The sequence below is a fragment of the Coregonus clupeaformis genome, chromosome 15 (assembly GCF_020615455.1).
Source record: "Coregonus clupeaformis isolate EN_2021a chromosome 15, ASM2061545v1, whole genome shotgun sequence".
In the NCBI taxonomy this organism is placed as follows: Eukaryota; Metazoa; Chordata; class Actinopteri; order Salmoniformes; family Salmonidae; genus Coregonus; species Coregonus clupeaformis.
In genome coordinates, this window is record NC_059206.1 from 28246511 (window position 1) to 28257883 (window position 11373).

Here is an 11373-nt window from a genome sequence, read left to right on the forward strand (position 1 = left end):
ACAAAGGTTAGATAACTAGCTAGCTAGCGTGCTAATCCAAAAAAGCCAGCTAAACAAATTGCATGGAAATTCTGTCATGTCGATGTTAGCTAGCTAGCTAGCAAAGCTAACTAGCCAGCAAACTACATCTATTTAGCTAGTTAACATATCATGCCAAAGAGGATCTCGTGCTAAATCGTCTAGCAGAATTTCTATATTAAAAAAGTTTTAGGTTTTACCTAATGCTAGCCAGCTCGCTAACATTTCCTTGCTAGCTAGGTAGGACAGAGGTGCTAGCAAATGTTAGCTAGCTAGCTACTTAGCTAGCTGAGCAGCGTGCTAAATTATCCAGCAGAACTTCTGGATCCAATAGTGAAACAAATTGCATAGAGAATTTACCCTCTCTCCTCTGTCAACATTATTATCTTGTTTGATTTTTTTGCGCAATCTCTTCTGTCTGGCCTTTGCACACTTCTCATAGCCACGTCCAGTTGTGTAAAGTACCTAAGTAAATATACTTTAAAGTACTACTTAAGTAGTTATTTGGGGTATCTGTACTTTACATTACTATTTATATTTTGACAACTTTTACTTCACTACATTCCTAAAGAAAATAATGTACTTTTTATTCCATACATTTTCCCTGACACCCAAAATACTCGTTACATTTTGAATGCTTATCAGGACAGACAAATGGTCCAATTCACACACTTATCAATAGAAAATCCCTGGGCATCCCTACTGCCTCTGATCTGGCAGACTCACTAAACACACTTGCTTCGTTTGTAAATTATGTTGGAGTGTGCCCCTTGCTATCTGTCAATTTTGTGCCATCTGGTTTGCTTAATTTAAGGAATTTGAAATGATTTATACTTGTACTTTTACTTTCGATACTTAAGTATATTCAAAAGTAAATGTAATTGCTAAAATATACTTAAGTATATTTAAAAACAAATACTTTTAGACTTTTACTCAAGTAGTATTTTACTGGGTGACTTTTTTTATTAAGGTATCTTTACTTCTACTCAAGTGGCCACGTCCATCCTGATTCTTCACGACGCACTATCACGTCAGTGTCAACACAAAATTCTGGTCACGTTCCAGTTCGTCTTTATTTCAAGCGTGTTTCACAGATGGGCAGATCTCAGTCAGGGGAATTTCTCTGAAACCAGCGAACCACACCAATAATGTCTTGAGATCTTCAGATGAGGCCTTAATTCCTGGAATAAATAAGTGTACCAATGCATCATCAGGGTTTCAAACTTTACATTTACATTTTAGCAGACGCTCTTATCCAGAGCGACTTACAGGAGCATTTAGGGTTAAGTGCCTTGCTTAAGGGCACATCGACAGACTTTTCACCTAGTCGGCTCGGGGAATAGAACCAGCGACTTTTCGGTTACTGGCACAACGCTCTTACCCACTAAGCTACCTGCCGCCCTGGGCAACTTGGGGCAAGACACATCAATGGAGTTGACCATTGGTCCGAAAACCATCCATTTCTGTTTCTGGGACAGAGCAACAATGCATCACACCCAAAAGTGAGAAAATAACTATTGTTTAATTATGCAATCATTGAAAATAAGGTTGCATGATGATATATTTAAGTGCATTTATAAATGGTTAATAGGTAGAGGTAAATAGAGGCTCACTATTTGGTAAGCACTATTTTGACCAATTTGTTATAACCCATGTATTAATGGTTTATAATGCATTTAATAATATTAATTAACCGTTAATAATGTAATTACAAACCCTTTATAAACCCTTTACAAATGGAACCTTATTGTAAAGTGTTACCGGGTAGGGTTTGGGTTAGGTGATGGTCAGTATGGTGAAGAGGGGAGTGTCTTTGTAGTGTATTTCTTTGCTTGCTTGTATGTGTGGGTGGGTGGGGGCTGAAGGGTAGGCCTTGTCGAAGAGGTGGGGCTTTAGGAGGGACTGAAAGATAGTGATGGACTCCGAGTCATGGATGGCTGGAGGGAGGGAGTTCCAGAGCCTAGGAGCAAACCTGGAGAAGGCCCTGTCGCTGAAGCTCTGGAGCTTCGACCTGGGGATGACAAGGTGGCCTGCTGTGGTGGAATGGAGTGCACGTGTGGGTTGGTAGGTCAGAAGGAGGATCAATGCGTTGGGAGCCAGTGGAGTTCACGGAGGACAGGGGTGATGTGCTGCCAGTACCTAGTGTGGGTGAGGAGTCATGCTGCAGAGTTTTGTAGTGACACCCACTTCTCCCATGACACAGTGTCCCTGTACCTACCTCCTGTCCCATGCTAGGAAACAACAACAGGAGCTTGCTGGTCAAGCTTAACCCTCTGAGCTGGGTTCATTTGCTGCTAGTCTTCACAACATGTATCAGTGCTACACCTGGACTTGAACTCTAATTCAGTTGAGTCGACAGACACCCATTCACTGTGTCATTCCATGCAGGTTTACTGAACACACCACTCCATCAACACTTAATGAAAGTTATGAAAATCAGTATCTGTCACTTAGGGACTTAAGTTCCAAGCATTTCTTTGTTTTGATATGAAACCTGCACACACAGTGGCCTGATGTATACCAATATGATTGACAGTTAGCTTACCTAACCAAACAGGACTTAGAACAGGCATCATCAACTACATTCAGGTGCGGGTTGATTTTTTCTTGAGCGTATGGTCAGGGGGCCGGAAAATAATTACAAATAATTTTAAGACTGCAAATTGACCGCAAGCCCAAACAGATATAATATTTGACTAAAACATAATAATTTAAAACCTTGCTTACATTTGTATATGATCACATGCTGTATATCTGTATATTATGCATGGGAATACTTTGGAACAGATTTCCCACATTCAAATCGCTTGGAGCTGAATTGCTGGTGTTTTTGGTCTTTTATGTCCAACAACAGAAAATTAACAAAAATTGCTCAGAAAACTTGGGGGGTCAAATAAAATCACCAGCAGTTGGGGAACCTTGACTTAGAGTATGTCAGGTACCTATAGGGCTTTACTTAAATGTCTCTGCATAGTTATAGAATTACTCTTCTGTAGAAACGTGGAGTGCATGCACTATTCTTATGAAGAAAGTGTGATTTTACATGTACATTTTAGTTATTTAACAGACACTATTATCCAGAGCAACTTACAGTTAGTGAGTGCATACATTATTTTATTTTTTTTCATACTGGCCCCCCGTAGGAATCGAACCCACAACCCTGGCGTTGCAAACGCCATGCCCTACCAACTGAGCTACATCCCTACCGGCCATTCCCTCCCCTACCCTGGACGACGCTGGGGCCCATGGGTCTCCCGGTCATGCCAATACTAAACCTACAGTGGAGGTTTGCTCTAATTGTGTATTCCATACTCTTGAGTTATTCCAGACTCAGTGTTTATAGGACACTTGACTCATCTCTTTTTTTGTCCCGAGCCCAAACCCAATTGTTTCTCAAATGTAAAAATATGTTGGTATGATTTTGGAACTTTTAGTCTTACTTTTAGTCTTTAGTCTTTTCTTTTCCTATTGAAATGAGACTGTTGTTTTCTGACACAGAAATATAAGAAAATATAAGAAATATGATTGGAATGTGAAGCATGTATCTCATACTTTAGGATTGCAATAAAAACCTAAAACCCTTTATTTGTATGTCATGATTGTTGTCACTCATGAACTGTCACCTCCGTCAATGGCGTGTCAACTTCGTCATTGATTGCTAACCTAATTTTTGTCAATGTTCTGACAAAATAGTTAATCACTGTTCTGCAGTATATGCGTAAACTATTAAAGTATTTGCTGTGCTAGACATAGGGATAATCTTTGCTATATAAAGGTTTCATGTTCTGAATTAAATCACTGTGTTAACCACCAATTGTAGGATAGACATTATTTGTTTTTCAGGCCTGCAGCAGTCGGTCATGACCATAGAGGCCTGGTTAGATTAATGATTTACCTTAAGCTATTATAGAGTTGCAGATCATTCCATGCATATTGTTCCCACGGCGGCCATTATTTGATGGAATTTTCACAATGTTTTATGTGTGAAACCGATGCACCTTGATATGACAGCATGATTAACATATGGACAGACATCAACTGCCCCTCCCCAGATTTTGTGTTAAACGCTCTACAACAAAGCTTTCTTAGTTTCCAACAAGCTTTCTCTGCCCTTAACCTTGTTCTGAACACCTCCAAAACAAAGGTAATGTGGTTTGGTAAGACGAATGCCCCTCTCCCCACTTGTGTGATTACTACCTCTGAGGGTTTAGAGCTTGAGGTAGTCACCTCATACAAGTACTTGGGAGTATGGCTAGACGGTACACTGTCCTTCTCTCAGCACATATCAAAACTGCAGGCCAAGGTTAAATCTAGACTTGGTTTCCTCTATCGTAATCGCTCCTCTTTCACCCCAGCTGCCAAACTAACCCTGATTCAGATAACTATCCTACCCATGCTAGATTACGGAGATGTAATTTATAGATCGGCAGGTAAGGGTGCTCTCGAGCGGCTAGATGTTCTTTACTATTCGGCCATCAGATTTGCCACCAATGCTCCTTATAGGATACATCACTGCACTCTATACTCCTCTGTAAACTGGTCATCTCTGTATACCCGTCGCAAGACCCACTGGTTGATGCTTATTTATAAAACCCTCTTAGGCCTCACTCCCCCCTATCTGAGATACCTACTGCAGCCCTCATCCTGCACATACAACACCCGTTCTGTCAGTCACATTCTGTTAAAGGTCCCCAAAACACACACATCCCTGGGTCACTCCTCTTTTCAGTTTGCTGCAGCTAGAGACTGGAACGAGCTGCAAAAAACACTCAAACTAGACAGATTTATCTTCATCTCTTCATTCAAAGACTCAATCATGGACACTACCACTGACAGTTGTGGCTGCTTCGCGTGATGTATTGTTGTCTCTACCTTCTTGCCCTTTGTGCTGTTGTCTGTGCCCAATCATGTTTGTACCATGTTATGCTGCTACCATGTTGTGCTGCTGCCATGTTGTGTTGCTACCATGTTGTTGTCATGTCGTGTTGTTACCATGCTGTGTTGTCATGTGTTGCTGCCATGCTATGTTGTTGTCTTAGGTCTCTCTTTATGTAATGTTGTGGTGTCTCTCTTGTCGTGATGTGTGTTTTGTCCTATACAGTTGAAGTCGGAAGTTTACATACACCTTAGCCAAATACAATTAAACTCAGTTTTTCACAATTCCTGACATTTAATCCTAGTAAAAATTCCCTGTCTTAGGTCAGTTAGGATCACCACTTTATTTTAAGAATGTGAAATGTCAGAATAATAGTTGAGAGAATGATTTATTTCAGCTTTTATTTCTTTCATCACATTCCCAGTGGGTCAGAAGTTTACATACACTCAATTAGTATTTGGTAGCATTGCCTTTAAATTGTTTAACTTGGGTGAAACGTTTCGGGTAGCCTTCCACAAGCTTCCCACAATAAGTTGGGTGTGTTTTGGCCCATTCCTCCTGACAGAGCTGGTGTAACTGAGTCAGGTTTGTAGGCCTCCTTGCTCGCACACACTTTTTCAGTTCTGCCCACAACTTTTCTATAGGATTGAAGTCAGGGCTTTGTGATGGCCACTACAATACCTTGACTTTGTTGTCCTTAAGCCATTTTGCCACAACTTTGGAAGTATGCTTGGGGTCATTGTCCATTTGGAAGACCCATTTGCGACCAAGCTTTAACTTCCTGACTGATGTCTTGAGATGTTGCTTCAAAATATCCACATAATTTTCCTTCCTCATGATACCATCTATTTTGTGAAGTGCACCAGTCCCTCCTGCAGCAAAGCACCCCCATAGCATGATGCTGCCACCCCGTGCTTCATGGTTGGGATGGTGTTCTTCCGCTTGCAAGCAACCCCGTTTCCTCCAAACATAACAATGGTCATTATGGCCAAACAGTTATATTTTTGTTTCATCAGACCAGAGGACATTTCTCCAAAAAGTACGATCTTTGTCCCCATGTGCAGTTGCAAACCGTAGTCTGGCTTTTTTATGGCGGTTTTGGAGCAGTGGCTTCTTCCTTGCTGAGTGGCCTTTCAGGTTATGTCGATATAGGACTCGTTTTACTGTGGATATAGATACTTTTGTATCTGTTTCCTCCAGCATCTTCACAAGGTCCTTTGCTGTTGTTCTGGGTTTGATTTGCACTTTTCGCACCAAAGTACGTTCATCTCTAGGAGACAGAATGCGTCTCCATCCTGAGCGTTATGATGCTCCCAAGGATGAACCAGACTTGTGGAGTTCTACCATTGAAATACATCCACAGGTACACCTCCAATTGACTCAAATGATGTCAATTAGCCAATCAGAAGCTTCTAAAGCCATGACATCATTTTCTGGAATTTTCCAAACTGTTTAAAGGCGCAGTCAACTTAGTGTATGTAAACTTCTGATCCACTGGAATTGTGACACAGTGAATTATAAGTGAAATAATCTGTCTGTAAACAATTGTTGGAAGAATTACTTGTGTAATGCACAAAGTAGATGTCCTAACCGACTTGACAAAACTTTAGTTTGTTAACAAGAAATTTGTGGAGTGGTTGAAAAACGAGTTTTAATGACTCCAACCTAAGTGTATGTAAACTTCCGACTTCTACTGTATATACAGTATATGTATTTTTTATCCCATCCCCCATCCCCGCAGGATGCCTATTTATTGCCTTTTGGAAGGCCGTCATTGTAAATAAGAATTTGTTCTTATCTGACTTGCCTAGTAAAATAAAGGTTAAATAAAATGAAAAATAATAATATGCGATTGACTATAAACGTGTCTGTCTTCAAGCAGTCAGAGGAGTGTGTTCAGATCTGTGGTGCCGGTGTGCTGTATTGTTCAGTCAGACTTACTGGCAATGATGATGATGGAATGTGCATGTTCTTCCTTGAGGTAATAAGGCGCTCATGTCGGTAAAAATCTGACTCCACCCAAGCAGTCGTGCGTGTGTGCACAACTACGCACGTAAAGCTTACATTGGCCACTGAATGTCAGTCATAAATGTCAGGTGTTAACAGGTGTTAAAATTGTCATTAGAAAATCTGCATCTGCATTACAAGATTGGTCTCAGAAGCATTGAATACATGGATTTGAGCATAAGAAAATATAAGGAATGTGATTGGAATGTGAAGCATGTATCTCCAACTTTAGGATAGCAATAAAAACCTAAAACCCTTTATGTGTATGTCTACCGGTCATGATTGTTGTCACTCCTGAACTGTTGTTTGCTAATGGTGTAATAACATTTGATGATACATACAGTATATGAAGGAGATATTGTGATGCTGTTTGTCTTCAAACGCAACAAGTGGCTGTGTCTTTCCTTGTTTAACTAGGGTTTTGCAAATATCCTCAACAAATCTCAACAGAGTTTGGGGTCACAAAGAAAAGCAATTTTTTTGTCCATTAAAATAACATCAAATTGATCAGAAATACAGTGTAGACATTGTTAATGTTGTAAATGGCTATTGTAGCTGGAAACAGCTGATTTCTAATGGAATATCTACATAGCCGTACAGAGGCCCATTATCAGCAACCATCAGTCCTGTGTTCAAATGGCACGTTGTGTTTGCTAATCCAAGTTTATCATTTTAAAAGGCTAATTGATCATTAGAAAACCCTTTTGCAATTATGTTAGCACAGCTGAAAACTGTTGTGCTGATTAAAGAAGCAATAAAACTGGCCTTCTTGAGACCGGGGCCTCCCACTCCTCTTTCTATTCTGGTTAGAGTCGGTTTGCGCTGTTCTGTGAAGGGAGTAGTACACAGCGTTGTACGAGATCTTCAGTTTCTTGGCAATTTCTCGCATGGAATAGCCTTCATTTCTCAGAACAAGAATAGACTGACGAGTTTCAGAAGAAAGTTATTTGTTTCTGGCCATTTTGATCCTGTAATCGAAACCACAATTGCTGATGCTGCAGATACTCAACTAGTCTCAAGAAGGCCAGTTTTATTGCTTCTTTAATCAGCCCAACAGTTTTCAGCTGTGCTAACATAATTGCAAAAGGGTTTTCTAATGATCAATTAGCCTTTTAAAATGATAAACTTGGATTAGCAAACACAACAAGGACATTTCTAAGTGACCCCAAACTGTTGAACGGAAGTGTACTTCTTGGCATAGTGGATTGGAAATACTTCTTGGGAAATCCCCAAGAATTTACCTGGAATTGTGTGCATTGTGAGTTTACATATTGAGGGAGAAACTTGAACGTTCATTTGAATTGATAACAGGTGCCTCAGTCCTTGTGTGTGTGTGTGTGTGTGTTTATTGAGAAGTTAAAGTTGTTTGCTAATGGTGTTTTAACATCTGATGATGATACATACAGTATATGAAGGAGATATTGTGATACTGTTTGTCTTCAAACACAACTGGTGTCTTTTGTTTAACTGGGGTTTTGCAAATATCCTCAACAAATCTCACAACAGAATTGACTTACTTCTTGGCATAGTGGATTGGAAATATATTATGGAAATACTTCTTGGGAAATCCGCAAGAATCTACCTGGAATTGTGTGCATTGTCAGTTTTCATATTGATTGGATAACAGGTGCCTCAGTCCTTGTGTGTGTGTGTGCGTGCGTCTTGTAAATTCAGTCAATGCTTTGTATTCACACTACAATGCCTACCCAGGCCTTACTAAGGCCTGCATATAAGATCATCTGCACAATGACTTTGTGTACAGGTACATGCTTATGTACAGTATCAGTGTTGTTACAGGTATACAATTACTGATTACTGAAGATGCTGGGAGACATAATAGACAGACACATTTTTGTCTTTTGAAATATAACCCCCAAATGGTATTACTAACCAGTGCGACTGGTCTAGAAACTACTAGGTTTTATGAAACAGTGACTGCTGGAGTGGCAGGTTGATGCTGCAGTGCCACAAATATTTTAACTAATAAATGTATCGTCAACATTTTTATGACCAGGTATTTTATTTGGTTTCATAGTGTTGCAAACCATAATTATCTGTACCTTCCTCTCAAAGCACGGAACAGATAATTATGGTTTTTGGAAATGCTGTGCAGGTAAAATTTTTACAGTGAGACGACATGCCACTGTTGAGCTATTCAGTAAACACGATAGATGGGATTATGGTTGTTGTTAAGTTATGTAACTCCCAATAGTTAACTGGTTCTGCATGAAAGCGTCTGCAAAAAATTCTAAATGTTCACCTGAACAACACAAATCACCCACACCTTACCATTAGCATCATTGCATACAAAACATCAGGGAAGGTAGGCACGCAATCAAATCAAAGGCTGGGATTGTGCATTGTGCATTGCACTGTCGACAATGTGCCTTTTTAAAGGCAATTTTCCTGAAGTTCTCGGAGATCGCATTCACGGTAAATGTTGGGGATTTCAGCTCCAGCGTAAATTACCTTTAAAAGTAAAGTGCAATGTGTACTTGTTTGACATTTTTCTGCATTGTTAGGAGCTAATAACATAAGCATTTCGCTGCACCCGTTATAACATCTACTAAACTGTGTACGCCACCAATAAACTTTGATTTAATTTGAACAATGCCTCGCTGTGTAAAAAAAAAAAAGATGCTATGTCAGACAAAACACAACAAACAGGAGAAAGGTGGATTAATTATATTACCATCCCGATGACAAGATGATTGCTTCTGTCTTATGAGTGTCAGCTGACTTGTGTTTTTAGTGTTCTTTTTTTTAGGACTATTCTTTCTTGATTCTTTCCCTCTTCCGTCAGGGGTAACTTGTGTTTATGGCTATAGCAGCCTGTTAAAGGCTTATTCTTCTGAGATAGCTATTGCTTCAGTGGGCGTCGGCAATGCAATTATAAATTTCCTGTAAAATAAGCCCTGTGGAGTTACGCATCTGGCAAAACAAGCTCCGGTCCAAAGTCAACAGAACGGTGCCGTAGTACACACATCAACATGTTTCTAAGGAACCCCCTATAAGCTTGGCACATCTGGCCACTGGGATTTTTGCCCATTCTTCAAGGCAAAACTGCTCCAGCTCCTTCAAGTTGGATGGTTCCTGCTGGTGTACAGCAATCTTTAATTGGACTGAGGTCTGGGCTTTGACAAGGCCATTCCAAGACATTTAAATATTTCCCCTTAAACCACTCAAGTGTTGCTTTAGCAGTATGCTTAGGGTCATTGTCCTGCTGGAAGGTGAACCTCCATCCCAGTCTCAAATCTCTGGAAGACTAAAACAGGTTTCCCTCAATAATTTTCCTGTACTTAGCGCCATCCACCATTCCTTCAATTCTGACCAGTTTCCCAGTCCCTGCCGATGAAAAACATCCCCACAGCATGATGGTGTTCTCGGGGTGATGAGAGGTGTTGGGTTTGCCCCAGACATAGCGTTTTCCTTGATGGCCAAAAAGCTCAATTTTAGTCTCATCTGACCAGAGTACCTTCTTCCATATGCTTGGGGAGTCTCCCACATGGCTTTTGGCGAACACCAAACGTGTTTGCTTATTTTTTTCTTTAAGCAGTGGATTTTTTTCTGGCCACTCTTCCGTAAAGCCCAGCTCTGTGGAGTGTACGGCTTAAAGTGGTCCTAAGGACAGATACTCCAATCTCCGCTGTGGAGCTTTGCAGCTCCTTCAGGGTTATCTTTGGTCTCTTTGTTGCCTCTGAATAATGCTCTCCTTGCCTGGTCCATGAGTGTTGGTGGGCGGCCCTCTCTTGGCAGGTTTGTTGTGGTGCCATATTCTTTCAATTTTTTAATAATGGATTTAATGGTGCTCGGATATTTTTTTATAACCCAACCCTGATCTGTACTTCTCTACAACTTTGTCCCTGACCTGTTTGGAGAGCTCTTTGGTCTTCATGGTGCCGCTTGCTTGGTGGTGCCCCTTGCTTAGTGGTGTTACAGACTCTGGGGCCTGTCAGAACAGGTGTATATATACTGAGATCATGTGACAGATCATGTGACACTTTGCAAACAGGTGGACTTTATTTAACTAATTATGTGACTTCTGAAGGTAATTGGTTGCGCCAGATCTTATTTAGGGGCTTCATAGCAAAGGGGGTGAATACATACAGTGGGGAGAACAAGTATTTGATACACTGCAGATTTTGCAGGTTTTCCTACTTACAAAGCATGTAGAGGTCTGTAATTTTTATCATAGGTACACTTCAACTGTGAGAGACGGAATCTAAAACAAAAATCCAGAAAATCACATTGTATGATTTTTAAGTAATTCATTTGCATTTTATTGCATGACATAAGTGTTTGATCACCTACCAACCAGTAAGAATTCCGGCTCTCACAGACCTGTTAGGTTTTCTTTAAGAAGCCCTCCTGTTCTCCACTCATTACCTGTATTAACTGCACCTGTTTGAACTCGTTACCTGTATAAAAGACACCTGTCCACACACTCAATCAAACAGACTCCAACCTCTCCA